Here is a 17,357-nt window from a genome sequence, read left to right as displayed (position 1 = left end):
ATTCCATTTTTAATCCCCCTTTCAGTGCTTAATTAAAGATCCCATAATGTCAGTAGAGGTCTCCTTATAACACCTATTTTTCATCAACGTAAACTTGATTTGCTATTCTCCAGTGCTAGAAAGGCCATTTAATCTGTGAAGAACCACATTATGTAATTAATAATTTTCTGTTCTCAGCAACCATATGATCCATACAACCATAACTGCATTAAGTTTGTTCCAGCCAAACCCAATGCAAATTGAAGTAATGGTCCTTAGTATAAAGATGGGCTATTGAAAAATTAGATTTCCCTTACATTTTGAATTATGATGTTATAAATAATCTCCAAGCTAGGTACACATGATGAAATCCAAGTTTACCTGTAATTTGGCAAAATAATGGTTAAGGTGCTTCTATATTACCCATCATCCTATCACAAGGTTACTGAGTAACTGCTTCACTATCAACCCATTAATCCCTGTGGCAGTCGTGTTTCAGCCAAAATCCTTTTCCTTTCAAGACCAAACTCCTTGCTCTTTATTCTACACCAGTTTGCATCCAATTTTTCTCCATTTGTTGTTATTTTTAAAAATGTATTGGTGCAATATCATGAAATTAACTGATTTGTATTTGCATTTCACTGTTTAATCCTATTGAACATTTAAATAAGGTGATACAAAGTCTTTTCGCTGCAATTTATTGCAGAATGCAAATCCTACAGAGCATAATTTGATAACGCAGGAAGAGCAGTTATAGGAGAAGGAAATAAATCAGTGTTGTGCATTTATTGAATCATTAGCAGCTTCAGATTCTGGCCAAACAATTTCTTCTTCTTCTCCTTTGAATAAAGTGCTCAATAAATATGGTCTATAGGAAACTTGGTATAAGAAAAATCTTCAAATACTAACAAGTCAGTTACTTAGAATTCTGAGTATGATAAAACCTAAAGGAAACATTGAGTGCACCCTCAAAATACCTAGTATTCCATTTCTTGCTGATACTTCAGGGACAAAAAAAGCCATAATTCAGGAGATGCAATGGCTAAAAGAAAAGAAAAACAATGCCTTGGATTTTTAATGGGCCATAACTGTATAATCATGACATCAGAAAGAAATTGCAATAATCTTTAGCAATGCATTTGTCTTTAATTCAGTGAGGTTCTTGGGTTCATTAATTTTTCTTGGAACATTAGGCAGAAATTGATGTTTCTAATGTTTAAAATGCAAGTAATAAAGGAAGTATAGAATTTAAAATACAAGATATGAATTTAAAAAGGCATGGAAGAACAGGGATGCACCTTACCTCAGATAGCTTCTAGTATTGGACCCTGGGAAGGTTATGCAGACTAAAATGTGTAAGAAGCTACTACATTCAAATCTCTTGTGTTCTGAATCACATTCACCTAGCCTCCCCTTTATTAGATCCAACCAGAATTTTATCCTATGGCTTCATATTCTCAGACTATTTTTCTTCTCAAGAGAATTTCAATTTAATTCTGATCACATGCATAGAATTCTGCCTCCGGGGACAAATAAAAAAGCTTGCCCTACAGGGTCAAGCATTAAGCTCTTCCACGGTTTGTTTAGGCACTGTAATATTTCCTCAGCAGATGCCACAGTACTGTAGCAACTCTGATCTGGAGCTGCTATTAATGAAATGATGAAGACACACAGAGACATTCAGGTGATAGAAGCCTAATACTCCTCCATAAATTCTATGAAGCCTCACTTATGGCTATCTGAGCAACTACGGCTATATTGGTATTTTCATCATGATACATATTGTGTGCATTATATACCTTGTATGGTACATTTTGTAAGACATGCTGGAGCTTAGGTAAAAAGTGAACAAACATGGCAGCCTGAACAGCATTGAATTTTCCATCAATAGGAAATAGCATTGTCTTAAAAATTGACATGTAGACTCTAAATACAAGATAATGCACATTCTAATAAATAAATACTAATGTATTATAATGTAATAATAAATACATGTTCTCTTGGGAATCCTTCAAACCTGGTTCAGCTTAGCACATCAAAGCTCATCAAGGCTAAACCTGGTTAATATTTGAATGCAAGACCACAGGAAATATCATATAGGCAGACTATAGGCAAGTCTGGAACAAATAACCTGCCAAAAGGGAACTTGGACATCCTTGGGGTGTTTGTTTGTTTATTTTTAAATCAAGATGACAAGCATGACTGCAATCCAGTCCTCACTTTCTTTTAATATGCCATACGTATTGCATGTCCATTTGGTTACACTGCCACACCTACTCACTGAAGATTCTGAACCTCCTCAACCTCTCCATATCCCATAGCCCTCACTTCTCAGTTCCCACTCTCTGGAATATAAACTGGGAAGATATGCTTTCGTTACTTTGGCAATTACTTTGCTCAATCATCAGACTCTGCAATTATTATCATGTAGGAGACAGAGGTTAGAAGAGATACATTCAAAATACTGCCCCTTCCCAGCTTTCGTTTTGATAAGTGCTTTTTTAGGAATTCATAGGCAAAGAGTATGCAATTCAGCCTGCTGAAATCCTATGTAGTGTTATTTTTACTTCAAGTGCTCCACCAATGCAAATGCTTTATTTTCAGTCTGAGCTACTAAGCCAATCACACAAGAATCTCAGTAAAGCACTAAACTAAAGCAAGGCCAAGTTTTCCTAAGATCAAAGATCAAGACCATCTTCATCTTTTCTATTGGATACTAGAAGATGTGCTACAATATTTTTTGGAACAAAAAAAGATAGACTTGCTTTATCCAAATTGCTTGTAGGGGCATTTTACTGAAACAGCAAGTATTCTCTGTTTTATCAACTGATACAATTTGTCATCCATGCACACCCTCACACTGGAAGCACTGCTGAGTTATTTTTGTTGCAATCGAAGTGGTGAGCCCTCCCAAAGGATACAAATGAGCCCTCTGCACACAGTGGTTCAAGCAACAAAAGAGTCATAAAACACATCTGGAAATTAACATCATAAAGTATAAGAAGGAAAAAGATCCTTTGTATCACTGGTTCCTGCAATGCAGTTCCATAATTTAAATAAATTAAATTGTTTAGACTCCTATTCAGGAGGCTAAAGGACTAAGAAGAATTAGGCACTGAAAGCAATGATATTAAGGTATCTCAATAGGTTCATCAAACTGACATGTTTCACAACCTTCTTTGGCTACTGTATGAATAAGAATAAAGCTTAGAATAAATGTTTTCCTTAGGAAACGAACAGGAATAGGTATATTTGATCTCTTCACATGAAATGGAAAGAAACTACTTTATTCATACAATTCAATTTTTTTTAATGAAATAAGTTTATTATTTTATGACAAGAACTAAAGGGTAGATGGCTCATGATAAATCCAAATGAAGATCCTTTGACTGAAATCAGATTATGATTGCAGAAAAAGATGAGGCACTGAAATGAAAAATAATAAAGAATGCTGTGGTAAAAAAAAGTGATTTCAGTTGATTTAATCACCCTAATGATCACATCTAATTGAAGATTCCTTGGGAATCTGGATCCTACATGAATGTCTTCAAAAAAAAACATTAAGGGCTAGCTGATACTTTTAGGATTTAAGTGGCTGTGAAATGAGTGGTTACTACCATTTTAGCATGAATAGGCAATCAATTCTAGCAAGATATACCAAAGGGGTTAGAGTGACACACAGAACAACAGAAGGTATTTGGGGCAGCAGTCTTTATAAATATGAAATGATATGGAAATAAGTTAGGGATTGTGAACATTGATTTTGTATTATTTTGTATATTGCTTCCATTTTAACATACTGTATACTGTATTCTGTGTTTTTTTCCCCTAGTTTTCTATTTTCAAGATTTATGCATCATATATATTGTGCTGACAGTAGGATGGGACACACATCTAAATAAAAATATTGTCTTAGTAGTAGCAGAGGAGTGTTTGAGACTGGCCAATGTTAGCTTGGAATATAACATCATTTGTTTTTCAGTATAATTCTCATTCAAGAGGACAAAGATAGAATTTCAGATATAACCCGATGACCCCAAATTTAATGAGTATAGAATGACCTTGCAGGGAGGGTGGGGGGGACAGAAAAATTCATTTACTTCAGATGACAATGCCCCAAATCACCTTGACTTTCCAGTCTTAACACTTGGAGAATTTTAAGTGTAGCCTCCAGCATAGTACATGGAGTTTTGCTTGGAAAACCTGAACCAGTGAGCATATAGTGGTGTGTAAGCATATTGAAGATCTTTGTTTCTCAGACAAAATACTTGCAGGACCTTATAATAGTTTTTTAATGCTAAACTCTCTGCGCAATGGTTTAATCAACTAATTACATATCAAGTTTCTAACTGGACTTTCAGATCTGCTTGAGTAAGACCCTCAAGTCTTCTTCGTTATCTTAAATAATAACTTCCAACTAGGTAGTTCTTAAGTGAGGGAGAGGAAATGGTAGTGATAAAGAAGCCATGTTTTGTATGAGATCATTTTGCACCTTTTTTGGTATGGCTGATCATGCAGGACTGCTGAAATAACTGCAAAGATGTGAGAATCTATATCTGATCTTGAACAGTTCTGCTCATTTTCAAGTGTGAAAATTCTAGGTGGCAGGATGGATATTTTGCAAATTGCCATTTTGTCTTTCGACCAGTATAATGCACATAGGATGCCACTAGGTGAGAAGACAAACAGCCAGAGTCATTAATTAACTGATGACATACAGCTCTGACTCTCATTTTTCAACTGGGCTGGTATTTTCAGTATTTTCTCACTTCTAGACATTGGATTGAATTTGGCTGATAAAGGTTAACCATCTGACATTTCAACCAGACAAGATTGAAATAATGATGACTGGTATGTCCTGTGATTGAAGTGCAGAGAAATGCCTGTAAACTGATAAGTTTAGATCTTTACTGATGGTCTTCAGTCAACTCTGATTCCTTGGGTCCTTCTAAATCTATATACCACTCTCATATCTGTTATCTTTACTGGATGAAATGGTACTTCACAGGGCAAAACTTTTTTAACCACTCCAAATAGCCTAATTTACAGAGATACAGGACCCATTACTCTTCTGGGAGTGAACTTTTGGAACGTTCGTGCCATTTCAAAACATGAATCAAAGGATAAAACTTTTTCAACCAAGGTTCATCGGATTAACTTACAGAAGGCTGGGATTCATTACTCCTGTGGAAGTAAAATTTTTGAAAGTTCTTGCTATTTCAATGAACACTGTGGTGCTGTTTAACACTGCCACCATGCTGCCACAGTCATATGGTCCTCATTTACAATGTTCCCTTCCTATAAGTCAATGAGGAAGCCTGGGAAGCTTGCAGGAAGAAAGTTAATAGGGATCATGTGACCATGGCTGATAGCAGGAACATAGTGGCAGGTCTGGGACTTGTATTCTCTGATTAGGTAAGGAAATATATTTGAAAGGATGATCCAACAGCATATCAATCATCTAGTTAAGCATTAAACATGGATATTCATCCCACTGTTGTGGCTATGAGTGCTTTTTGCTACAGGTCATCTTGGTGCTTCATGTTTAGTAGGGCTGGACTTTTTGGAGTCCAGAAGACAACACAATGATGTGAAGTAAGAGGGACAATGTCACATATGAAGGAAAAACTAGAACTTTCTTTCCCACCCCCATCGGGAGAGCACACCTGAGTTTATTGTTGTTTTGCAAACTATTTAAAGATTTTTGAGTCTATTCTATATCAGAATGTGCTTCCCACTTAAAAATGGCAGAAACTTGTGTTGCTGCATTTTAGTAATTATTATTAAACTGGAACCTGGGCTCTGATAGTAAAAAAAAAAAAAAAGTGTTTAGAGGCGACATGTGGGGCCCTTGTGTTCTTATGATACAGTTTTTGTATCAGTATATTTATTACTAAGTATATTTACTGAGTATATTTATTACTTACTCAAATGCTTTACCTTGAGTTTCTAATTTAGCTAGAAATATTTTGAAACAACTAAGCACCTTATTATTTATGCATCTTCTCCACTGATTAAATTAAGGCAATACTTGTTTCCTCACATAATTAAAAAGGGAATTTCCCAAGACTATGAAGAGGATCATTTAATCGAGAAAATTAGAACTCCTGAGCAAGGAATATAGCCCAATCTGAAGTGTTAATGTCTTCCTACTTTTTAATTTATTTATTTTTTTTAAAAAAAGCTCCAACTTTGTTTCCTCAGAGAAAGTTGCACCAGTCCCTCATTTTTATCCCTTGATTTCTTTCATCCAATTTCCAGTCTACTTTGAGAGTCCAAATACAATAATTTTACACTGGAGAATAAATCTAATCCCTATTCCTATCCCAGTATTGGCACTCTTATTTTTAATTCCTTTCATAATTATCCTCAATATGTCATGCATTTTTTTTTTACATGACACCTTGAATTTCACTGAGCTGTTTGGCCCGAGGTTCCTTTCTCAGATATCTTTTCTCTAGCTCAGACCTCACCATGTCTAATAAACAACCTACAGATATTTCTCCCTCACAATGGACAACCACCCAGGCCGCCTTTGCATTTTATGCGACCTACTCTACGGAATCCCCTTATTTCTCAGCCTCGCCCTCGCTCCGCGCGGAGCTCAGCAAGCGCATCCCTCACGTCTGCCTCGCCCATGCCGCTCTGCTTGGAAGGCACCGGTTTGGCAGGCTCCGCCTCCTCGACGCTTTTACATGTAAGGCTCCCGCTATCCAATCAGTTCGCCCCCTGCCGCTCTCGTGCGCCTCTCGCCGGGGGTTGCTGTGGTGACGGACTAAAGCAGAGGCTTTCCGCCAGTTCGCGAGTGGGGAGGAGGCGGAGGAGGAGGGTTGATTTATGCACCGTGCAACGCAAGGTGCTGCAGCGGGCTAAAGTCGGAGCCGGAGCTGGAGCCGTGCACAACAAAGGTAACCCAGCCAAACGCTCCAGGTAACAAACGCGAGGCTGGCAGGAAAGAAGACCAACCGAAGCCGTTTTTAAGAGGAAAAATCAAGGCGAGAAAGGGGCGGAGGCTGATATGTTAGAATAGAGGAGGGCATAGTTTGTGGGTTGAATTTCCAGCTTCGTGGCGTGGCATGTGGGTCTTCCGTCCTCTCCCCTTACTCGCCGCGACGGTTGTCTATACCGAACGTGGAGCTTCCTTTTTCTCCATTGTGTGCATTGCACGCAATCGATAAAGCGCATCCCGGCAATTAGGGGTGGTTGTTTCCCCCCCCCACTCCACCTTATCCGCGTGTCGCGTGTTTCGCGTGTGCATGTGGACTGCTAGAGATGGCATAAAGTTGGGTCTGAGTTTCACCTGAAAAAAAGGGAGAACGAGGAAGCTGATCTGGTATAGGCGTAGCGCTGCAGGACGGAGAAAGAACGGGGAGAAACTTCTCCCTTGGGCTTGGATTTTGTGTAGTGTATTGCATAATTGACTCTTAAATGCGGGGATATGGTTTATTATTATTATTATTATACGTACTGTAAAAAACTCGTTCAAAACCCCTTCCCTATTGGTGGGGGGATTAGGTTTTTGGCGTTCTGTGGTGTAGGGGACTGCTGTGTTCTGGAAAGAGACTCACACAAGCATTTAAAATAAAAGACCATCTGACAACCGAAGCTCACACCTTCCAATTGTCATCTGTAAATCGCCCGATGCATTTCCAACTTCGGTTATTTTAGCAGGATGATTCTGTTTCACGATGCTAAGATTTTATGAATGATCTGAGCAAGAGCAACGTCACCTTGCATAGATCAAACCAGGCTCAGTTTAGGAGTGACTTTACTATTCCTTCTAAAAATGTTTCTTTCTCCTGTACAAATAAAAACACCCTCTCCCTTTGAATTATTATTTTTTTTTGAGTAACTATCACAAAGCACCATATATGTGAATACATTTCCCCCCCCCCAAAAAAAATTCTCATTCCAAGGTAGCAGGTGTTTTAAGATGTAAAAAAGAAGGATTTCTGCAAGTTGCAAAAAAAATACTTTGCTAGGAAAGCTGGGAAGAAGGGATTTTCAGCCAAACCTGCTTATATTGACCTAAGCCTGCAAGGCTATAGCAGAGGCTTTGCTACAAAAGCAAATGGCTGCATAGAGTGAATTGGAGAGAGCTGCAAAAGGTTAGTGGGCAGGCAGTGCCTTCTCTCTTTTGGATGCTTTTCAGCTCCTTTCCTGTTGAAATAGCAAATAGAGAGCATTTCATAATGATGATAATAATAATAATTTATTGGATCATGTTGATTTTCTTTCCTCCTGTTTACTACTAACCTGCCAAGCAACTAGCTCAGACTGCATCTCTTTCATACTGTACTGTCACAATGCAGAGGCAAGGCAGGAGTTCCAAAATGGATTAACTCCTTTTCTGACTGTGTTTGATGCTCAACAGACTGTTTCTGTAGTCTAGAGACTCACTATGTTTTTTTTCTACAGTTATTGTCTTCTTCCTAGTCATACTTTCTGGTACCACTCCTAGGCTGATGAATGCATAGATTATATACTGTAGTGTAGATCAAAACCGAGAGCTGAAATGACTATGTATGGACAATAGATAGGCTTTTCCTTTGAGACAATTTACAAGCCTGTGTTTGCTCTTTTCATCTATTCACATTAGAATCAACAATCTATCCTTTTAATTTTGCTCACCCGCGCCTTATAAAGATTGAAAGAAAATATATAGTGCTTCACAATCAGTCACTAAAACTGTTGTAGCTCAGCATTACAATATAGACTATCTGAATACTAAGTATGAATAAAGTGGGGAGTGGGGGGGGGCAATTTGCATTTATGGATGGTATTTTTCATGTGGGATAGCTGATTTTGTACTCTAATGGCTGGAGTTTATATAGGCAAGAAAACAAACTGAATGAATTCATCTTTGATTCAGGATGTCTTACTTTTCAAAATATTGTCTCCATTCCCAATATCTGCCATAAGTCTTTTTGTGACTGTGGCAGAATATGGTTGTAATAAATAAATTACACTTCATTACATTTATACTCCACCCATTATTTTAACAATTAATTTTCTACATGTGGATTTAATGACAAGTATGTATTGGCAAGGTCACCCATATGAGGGCTAGAATCTAGAAATAGAATTATTTCATTAAATTATGGAAAGATATCAAATATAAATAAAATTCCAAGGTGATTTCATAATGACCAACCAAAGTCAGAAGTACAGCTTAATATAATAGCATTGTAGAAACCTAATTTTTAATTTAATATTCCTATGGGGTTTGGGTTTTTTTGGAATGATAAAAGAAATTGTGACTGTCACATTTCCATAAGGATAAAGTCTGGATGTAAACACCTCTATTCAAATATCATATCATAATTGGTCTTGTGAGGTTTACTTACTCTTACCTTTGCCATCTAAACTGTTGCATATAACATATAGGATGGGCTTAAATGAGATTCCCTTGTATGGTTGGAATAAAAGGGGGCTGATTTGACATATTAAAATAATGTACAAGATTTATAGTGATGATAATATTCTGCATTGTTTTCCTCTATTAATATTTCTAGATGGGAAATTAGATATAAGTTCTAGGTCATGAATTAGACATGTAATTCATGGCACCATAGGTCTGTAGGAAACTTATTTCAGCATTTTAATTACATTTTTTGCTACCACAGTACTCAGTGTCATTCCTGGGAGAGGACCATAATTCAGCAACAAGGCACATATAGAATAGCTTTTCCCAATCAAGTGTTCTCCAGATGTTCTGGATATAGTCTTTGCCACCACCTCTGGGGAAATTAAATCTAAAACAATCTCAAAGTCTGTTACAAAAGATCCCAAGTTATGATTCTTGGTATTTAAATGAATTAAAAATAAATACATTTGGCAGATGCTGGGTATAGCACAAACAACTAGATATTTCAGGGCAACCTGCCTTACATCTTCATAGGTTGGGAAGCTGTGACTCTCAGATGTTGTTGAATTATAACTCTGAGCATCTTTGTCATTAAGAGTGCTTTGAAGGAATGGAGTTCCAGCAAATTCCTCACAACAGATTAAAAATATTGTCCCATCACTAAGTAAATATAAATACTTATCAAATTAGTTTCTACAGGTGGAAAATTGATGTTTATTTAGATATTTTTTATCCTGCTTTTATTACTTTGCAAGGAACTTAAGGAAGTGAACATACATAACACCCCTTCCTCCTGCTGTTTTCCCCACAATAATAACTCTATGAAGTAGATCACTTATAGCTTTTATGTACAATGAGAACTTATGCACTGAAGACAAATTCCTTGTGTGTCCAATCACACTTGGTCAATAAAGAATTCTAAAGAATTCTATTCTATTCTACATTGGGTTGAGAGAGACTGGATGGCTAAAGTCACTCATGTCAAAGATAAAAATAGAACTCACAGTCTCCTAGTTTCTATGCCAGCAAAACTATTACCTGAGACTGGCTCTGGGTCCTAACAACTGGCTCATTACAATTGGACTATGTTAACTTGAGCAGCAAAATGTCTTGGACAACCCTGGTTAATGGAATCGGGTTATAAGAAGGCTTTGTATGGAATATGGCTAGTTGGAATACATGATATTTTATTAAAAATACTGACAATATGGCTTAATATAAGGAAACTTCTATTTTTACTGACACATGAGAGATGATAGTCAAGAAGGCATCCTTGGTGGCTACTGATTTTCTCCATGTCTAACTTGAAAACCTTCACAAAGAACATTTGGGCCATGCTCACTGAAATTGCAAAAATAACCAGAAGAACACAGTGGCAAATGTTTTCCATATTCTTGTCACAAGAACAATGTGGATTGCCTATGAAGTTAGTAGGAACTTCAGGGAATCTCTTCCTTTACATAAATTTATGTATTCCTCAGAATGGAAATGCAGATTTGCAGGTGTTCATGCTGCAAATCTAAAACCAGCCATCCTTCTGGTATCTGTGTGTTTGCTGCATTGTTGCGACACCCCTCTCCCTCTAGACAGTAGATGAGGAGAATATTAGCATGGGAAATTTCAAGCTCTTATCTGATTTTTATGTACATAAATTGTGATCCATTCTTCAGGCAAACTGCTGATCTGAGATTCTCTTTTGGATGCATCCATACACATTGTATGCAATATTGTATATCATATCCTGTATTGCGTAAAAAGCTAAAGCTTCTATTTAAATATAAGCTTATGTAAACACACATTTGTATGCTGTCTAAATTGTCCTGTTGTAATTATGCACCGTCTGGTGTAGGGCTTTTAAGGGTCAGTAGGTTTACTACAGTGGTTTGCTGGCAAGGACATCTCACAAATGGAAATAAGAATAGTATATGTTTTCCCTAATAGTAAATATAGTTTGATGTGGAAGCAATTACTCAAGAAAGATGGTGTGCTTCCTATTGCTCAGTGTGTTATAGAGGAGTTAGACAACCAGCTGTTCGGGGGTGTTTTAATTTGGATTCCTGCAAAGAGCAGCAGCTTGGACTCACTGGTCTTTATGGCCCTTTCCAATTTCATGGTACCATGATTCTATTCTATGTACTAGGATAATATGCTGAGTTAGCATATATGGTGCATGTAAGAAAACTATATTCCCAAAGCAGAATTATTTTTAAAAAATTGTTATAAAGCTACCAGATTGGAGTTGTAAATATCTGATCAACCATTAGATGGAAGCAAAGAGTTTCACATGTAATTGTTACTAAAATCAACTGTTACTCAAATATCTATGGAGATTCTCAGACTCCACACCCATTTGCACTACTCAGGTGACCCTGATGACACAGATAAACCTCCAGGAGGTCTTAAAATGCAAATGACCAGCTGTCTGCAAGGAATATAAACCCTTCCGTTCCCCACTATCTGGTCAGAGGTGAAGAAGCTTCTTCGATGAGAAGTGAAACGTCTTTAAAGAAAAACAAGAAAGTTCAGTTGCCTCTTCAAAAAGCACCTTTGTTACTCAAATACGATTTTTTGACCAAAGATTGATTATAAAAAATTAATCCAAATTAATCAGCCTAACAATTAAAATGCAGCAAATGAATTCCTTTAATTGAAGGATGTAATCTAATCTGTAGGAAAATTACAAGGTGAAATTCTGAAGCTCAAGTCATGATAATTTTGTGGTCACATCCATATAGTTCTCATGGGAAGAGTACAGAAATGGTTTGGTAGTTTTCCAGTTGTTGAGGATTCAGGATTAAAAAAAAAATCCACTCCAGGACACGAAAATTACAAGTGCAAATTTGTCTGGAGTTTCCTATCCTACATCTACTTAATGACAACCAAATCTTCCTGTTGAGTGCACCTATCTTGATCACATTGACACTATGTTATTAGATGTTCTTTTAAATATTGTAGGCATATATCTAAAAATATGCTGGCAGACATTTATTCTAACAGTAGGCAATTAAGTGTCTTTCCAGATGTTTTGCTCTTGGATGGGCTGACTGGAATTGATAGGAATTGGTCCAAAGTTTCTAAAGAAGACAAATTTGCTTATCTATAATGTATAAATTAAAGGATCCTGGTTTTAATTAGAAAGGTATTTCTCTTTTTTCAGTAGACTGCCTCAACCTAGGCAGCCTCCAGATTTGTGGATTTGAACTTTTGGTGTTTTTAGAAATGGCCATGTAGACTGGAAATTTTGGGATTTGAAACCCACAATTTGCATCTTATCCAGTTCGGGGAGTCAAATCAAATCAAATCTTTATTGTGGTCAGAGACCAACATAACCAGTTTGGGGAAAGCTGGTCTTGGCAATTTTCCTTTACTCTTCTAAGGCAGAACTGAATCTTGTTTCACAGCTCCTCTTACAATTTATTTGGGAGAATTTGCTGTTCCTATAGCAAATTCTGCTATAGTATACTTTGACAGTATACTGTCAAAGCACTGGGAATTAAATTGTGGCCATGTCCTTTAATATATTATTTTGATTCTTGGTGATTTCATGAACATTTCATGAATTAGCAAATAGTTTTGCTTTTTCTTGCTCCTGAGATATTTTTCAATTTCTCTGTCTACCATAGTTGTTTTTTTTTTTAATTTCAGGGTCTGAGGGATATCCCACTGGTTTTCTGTCAGATGCGAAAGGCTAGTGCCACATGTTAAGTTCCAATTAAATTAATTTATTGTGTATCCCTGTGCACAGGAATCTAGTCAACTAATAATTAGCATTATTTTGGAGCGAAATAAGAGTTAACAGAATTCAAAAGGGGTTGGATGTAGTCCGCTTGTGGCAACAAAGAAATTCTAGGCTGATTCCTCCTTTGACTCTACACCCCCAGCATCTGTCACTTCTCCTACATTTGCTATCCAACCCAACTACATCAAACTCTAGTTCACTGGATTGTGTACTTTGGATTATGTACTTTGAACTGGAAGATGCAGGTACTATGGGCAGTGCAATGAAGTATATGCATTTTTAAAAAAATTCTCTTTCTTACAAGTCTGAGTCAATAGATCTTTTATACATTCTTGTTGGAAATTATCTAAAAGATCAAGTAATAGTTGCATTGTTGGTATATATGAAATCACAACCACCAACAGGTCAGTGTGAATGTAAGGGAAAGAACAATATGTTAGAAAGATTTTTAGAAATAGAAAAATAATACTATGTGGTATAGTGATTAAGCTATTACTCCTAACCACGAATATCTATTGAAGTCCACAGTAGCTCACTAGGGATTATTCTTGTGGGGAAAACCTGTAGAACTAGCATTTTGAGCTCCTTGAGAAAAAAATAGTATAATCTTGTCTTTTTAGAAAATTTTTGGAAGTTGTCTTTTTATAATAATTTTATACTTCTATGGAATTTTAAGATAAGATCCAATATGTCATAGTTTTTAAGTACATAAAAGCAGTGTAAATCAAAACTTTATAGCACCTGTAAATAAAAGGAACTATTCTATAAAAAGGACTAAATGATAAGAATATCATTAGGATTCTGCTCAGTTTTGTATTCAAGTCTCATTCAGCTCAGTGGAACTTAACTTCCTAATAAATGTATCTGAATGTACTTTTAAATATAATTTTACTATTATATGCAGGAGAAATAAATGTTAAATGAAGGAATGCATATTCATTCTCTGATGAAAAGCTTTTTTTCCCTTCCATTCAATTATGCCCGATTCTCTGAGACTGCCTGGACAAGTCCCTGCAGTTTTCTTGGCAAGGTTTCTCAGAAGTGGCTTGCCATTGCTTCTTTCCAAGGGCTGAGAGAAAGTGAATGGCCCAGGGTTACCCAGCTGGCTTCATGCCCAAGGCAAGACTAAAACTCACAATCTATCAGTTTCTAGCCTGATGCCTTATATCAAACTGTCTTTCAAAATGATTATGTAGATGGAAAACTACTCAGATGCTAATTAAACATGCATATTGAAATGTAGGAAAAAATTCAATGCTGATCATACACCCACTTAATAAAAATTGAAGTGGGGGGGGGGGTAAATTTAAAAAAACTAGGAATTTTAAACTATGAATTGAATGCTGCCGGGGTCACTGTGTGTGAATTGGGCAGCTATGTAAATTTGTTTCATTAATAAATAAATATTTTCTAACAAAGCAGAAGCAAATGCAATCAGACCATTTAAAAAACGGGTCTGACCATTTTTATATTTTAATTCCCAAGTAATAAATTTAATATCTGTTAACACAGGCATCTGGAACAAATTATAGTAACAATCCTGACATCAGGACAATGTAATGCAAATAATCTGCATCAGTTGAATGATTATGTCATGATATGTCATCCCTTCTCCCTCTTCCTTCCCATCCCACCCCATGTATGTTCAAATTCATTAAGCTTTGACTTGAATATGGCTGTGTCATGCCTGTTTATACAGTATACCATCACTTCGTTTTTCTCGATTCCTTCAACCAAGGGGACCAGCTTAACTAAACATCCTTCTATGCTTTGTTCATTGCAATGCCCTAATCCTAATTGGGATTTCTGGCTTGTTAGGAATCCCCATGGTCCTGTCGCCTAAGGAAGCCCTTCCTCCTTCTCCCCTCAAGGTTATCATCTCCAAATTTAGAGACATGTTGCCAGATTACAATAAATATTACAATAAACAAGCAGCGGAATGTGTACTGTCAAGCCTCCAATAGGCCTAATAGTAATACATCTATTTTAGTAAATCTGAAATACCCCCTTTGTTTCAAAAAGAAGGCAAAACACTCAGATCTTGCTCCCTTTTGTGATCAATACCAGATACATCCTTTGCAGTATTTGCACAAAAAATAGATTAACAAGAATCTGTAGGCTTTTGCCACAAAAGGTTTGCCTGCTCTTGCACTAAACTAAACCTAGAAGTTATTTTGGTACTATGTTAATCAACCAGCCAACGCCATAATTTAGTCCTATAACTGAAAATACTGACTTGGGGGGGGGGAGAGTAATTTCAAACCTTTCTGAAAATACTTCCTTGGGCTCTTTTTGAGAATGTTTTGCTGGTTGAATAGATACTGAAGAATTTAGTTTTCCCCTTAATGAGAGCTTTGGCATCACCTTTGACCAATATAAATTAAGCATATATATTTCATCTTTTAGAACTGCGTAGCCTTATGGAACAAACAAGCCACAATTTGAGAGCTTTTGTCAAGAGTAGAACAAAAGCAGCACCTTCATTCAATATGTGAGGCAGATGCTCTGTGATTGGGCTGATATTATTGACTGGATTATTTTCTTTGCAGTTCAAATTGCATCATTTATGATTGAAAAGGTGTTCCTTGTTACAAACTATCAAGCACTTTGCTCTTGCTTGGCCTTGCCTTGCCTGATTTTTTTTTCCTCCTCTCTGACACTGCAGTCCTTGGAAATCTTCAGTTTCATTTTGGCAATCAAATTAATTCTATGCTGTCTTTTCTGGTATAAATGTATACATGTATTATTGGAGGGTCAGGGAGGTAGAGAGAGAATAATGCTTCTTTCTGCAGAAACAAGGCTAGGCATTTTATTTTATCTAACAAGGAATATTGACATTCTTAAGAAGTCTGCATCAATATTCTCTACCCTATATTTCTCCCTTTTCTATGCAAAAGGCAGAGTGCACATCTGAAAGAATACGGGTTGTGGTTGTGTGGTCCTCCACAAGGGACCCCATTTGTTTCTGGGCCATAGTTACAAACTAAGCCATTGTAAGAACAGTGCATTAAATATAAAATCCAAATCATGTTAAGGTTTTTCACCATTGTTCATCAAGACGATATACAAGCCTCACTAGGATTTTATGAAGCCCAGAACAGTTTCTTCCTCCTCTAGCATTTCCCAAACTGTCTTGTATGTTTTATTGAGTGATGGCTGACTTGTCAGACACGTGCCTTATGATATCCATAATATGATATAATAACAGCCCTCCTAATGAATGATGATGTACTTTGCTTGACTAATAAAGGGTTTTTGATGAGGAATTTTGGCAGAGTACCATATTCTGCTTAACAGCATGTTGTTGACTCTTCTATACCAAAACCTGGTCCCACCTGAATTGCAGATTTACCATTCTAGCATTAATGTTTTTCTTTTTCTTTTTTTTTTTATAAATGTCCCCTCCCCCAGCAATAATTGTGCTCATTTTGCATGTCTGCCTGTAAAAAGGACACCTGCTGTAGTGGCCCTGGGAAACAGATGCATGACTATTGTGCAGATAGATGGGATGCTGATAAAACCTATCCAGAGGCACAATGTTGATGATAAGGGTCAAGTAGTCCCTGTCTGAATCCAAGAAGCAAACATATAGCTTGCTTGTGATTTCCTGGCTATTTTCAAGTTAGTAAATGTGCACTGCACTTCTCCCCGGAAAGAGCAGCCATAAAACAAAAGAGAACTAACCGAGAATGGGCAAAGAATCCATGATTACACTGCCAGTGTATATATGTTTATAATTTTTGGTTTTGTATGATATGCAGACCTACCCATTGTAATATATAATCCATGGTTTGTGGATTAGTATTGTATGTTAAATCCATGCCATTAAAGCATATAATAATAGTTAATGTAAAGTGATCATAGACTCAAGGTGAGTTGCAGCTATAAATACAATGAGAACAGTTATGTATTAAAAGTAAACACACATGTTAATCACATCAGCAGTGAAGCATTCGAGAATCTACTACTTAAAAGTGCTAGAAATATGGACACGGATATTGATTGTAGGGGATAAGAAATTTCAGAAGCAGTGGATTGTAAAAGTTGGAACCTATAAGAAATGTGTGTAGTTTTCAGCTTTTCCTCTGGATGCTTAGAATGCTTAAACTGTGCTGGGCGATGTGAATTTTACGGTGAAACATCTGCTCACTTGTCCACCAGTCTCCCTGTTTTAGCTAACATACCGGTAGTGTCAGGTCCAAGAAATCACAAACCAGAATTCATTTCAAAAATACTACATGTTTTTTTCATGCTACCTATACACAAGAATCT

At 36.7% G+C, this 17,357-nt stretch overlaps 1 protein-coding gene across 2 annotated transcripts in view; it reads left to right on the top strand.

The window, feature by feature from the left end:
* Nucleotides 1-6,733: 6,733 nt before the first annotated feature.
* The window catches only part of LOC117668610 (uncharacterized), an 80,426-nt gene continuing 69,802 nt past the window's right edge, over nt 6,734-17,357 (top strand). The window contains exon 1 of one of the 2 annotated variants that reach the window (XM_087881748.1): nt 6,734-6,887. The gene's annotated coding sequence lies outside the window, so the exon portion shown is untranslated. The remainder of the gene's footprint in view (nt 6,888-17,357) is intronic. The other variant, XM_087881749.1, reaches the window with a different exon arrangement.

Source organism: Pantherophis guttatus, chromosome 1 (assembly GCF_059756535.1).
Source record: "Pantherophis guttatus breed Tessera chromosome 1, ASM5975653v1, whole genome shotgun sequence".
In the NCBI taxonomy this organism is placed as follows: domain Eukaryota; kingdom Metazoa; phylum Chordata; class Lepidosauria; order Squamata; family Colubridae; genus Pantherophis; species Pantherophis guttatus.
This window is presented reverse-complemented; position numbering and strand designations above follow the sequence as displayed.